Here is a 1,865-nt window from a genome sequence, read left to right as displayed (position 1 = left end):
AATGTCACATGCGGATGGAAATCCAACAACAAAGGCCTCGAGCGAGGACATCACTCCCCATCCAACTAGTGTACTAATCGTAAGTAACGTATTTTCAGATCGATGAATGCTTGCTTTGATTCACATATAAGATGCATTAGACCCGTACTATGCCGCACGAGAATGGTTTATTAAAAATGATAAATTCATCGCAAACATTCGAAAGGTAGAGTTTGTGAAGTGCTTGTACCAAGAGAAGTAAATTGCATCTAGTTACTATGTGACAAATTCGTACATAGCATAAATAACATAAAATATTCCAAGGTATTGTCGACCCTCCTTTTCTACTAGGACATAATAGATATGTATTTCACCACACTGAAAGTATGTTGTAGCTTGCACACTTGACAAATCACATGGTAACTAATCTATCTTGGAGGAAATTCAATCTTGAAACTCTAGTGCATAGTTAACACAGACAACGATCACAAGGATTAAAAACTAAGATGCCTTGAGATCTGCCGATAGTGACTATGTTTATCGATCCAAATTTGGGGGTTGGGCTAGATGCGACAACAACACTAGGCAAATGAAGAGCTCAAGGAATTAGGAAAACTTGAGTCAAGGGAAAGACTGATGTGTTTGTACTTTTTGGGAAGAAGGCTAGGTTATCAATCAATGTAAGTGACTTATAGAACTTATATCTTGTATAGTGTTTGAAACCTTAACATATGCTTTAGCCAAAAGAAGGGTGTGTTAAGTAAATTTTACATAGAACCGCTTCTGATACCAAGGGGGAGAGCATATACACAGTGGAAAGGTTATTGCGACTATTCTTGCAATGTTTGGAAAAGGATACCATTGTTTTTGTTGGTTGATCGAATAACATGTTAAATGCTTTTACATTCAACTGATTGTTGGGGTGTGATTGGATGATTATTCCAAGTGCTTGTGTTTGATGGTAAATGCATGGCAGGGGCCTATGATGATAAGTTGCCATGGGAATAAAGGAATGTTTTCTTGAAAAATGATATTGGGCTGAATGCCTTGATTGTACGTGATTCTTAACTGGATTAATTAAGGAAAGGATATTTTGCATGGGTGGATCATCTCCAAAGTCACACCCCATTTCCACCCAAGAGGGCACTGCTCGATTCACGGGCCGAAGGTCGGGTGATGAAAAGGCCAACTTTTGAAGTTGTGTCTCACTCCTAGGTTGCTTGGGGTCAGGTTGAGAGCTCTAGACACCCCTTGCCTAGTTCAGAACGGAGTTGAAGAATGTCTATGGCATTGGAAGATCCTATTCTAGATAATGGATGGAAATTATGGTACCATGTGATCTGGACCGGGTACTTCTGTTGGATGACAAAAGTGATATATAATTTCTCATGTATGGGCAAGAGACAAATATTAATTTGAAGATAAGTTAAGGAGCTTGTTTGTCAAAAGGATTGTTTGATGTGTCTTCGTATTAGTGCTATAAGTTATGCAAATGAACCCTATTCCCTAAAAGGCTTAATTAAGGAAGCTGATTTTAAATGTCACACATAAATGTGGTGGGACCTAATTAGATAACTAAAGAATGCCCATTGAGGGAAGTGGGTGCGTGGAATCCCCAACGGGACTAGGGAGATCCTAAAGAAATGGGATGCTTCTCACAAGGTCGACCTTTAGGTATTGTTAGATTAGAACCTAATTCATGCCATTTTAGGGGACCGAAATGGGACTATGCCCTATGGGCAGAGAGGTCGAGCAATGCATCCCTCTTGCTTCTCCCATTTTCTTTGAATCAAGTGTGGTATGGGTCAGCTTTGGCTTGGGTATCTCTGCGTTAAGTAGGATGTCCAGGACTTGACGACGCTAGAATACTATCACGAGACCTTGAC

The sequence above is a fragment of the Lygodium microphyllum genome, chromosome 21, assembly GCF_053477565.2.
Source record: "Lygodium microphyllum isolate KBCC chromosome 21, Lygodium_microphyllum_v1.1.10, whole genome shotgun sequence".
Taxonomy (NCBI): domain Eukaryota; kingdom Viridiplantae; phylum Streptophyta; class Polypodiopsida; order Schizaeales; family Lygodiaceae; genus Lygodium; species Lygodium microphyllum.
Note: the sequence above shows the minus strand (reverse complement) of the source record.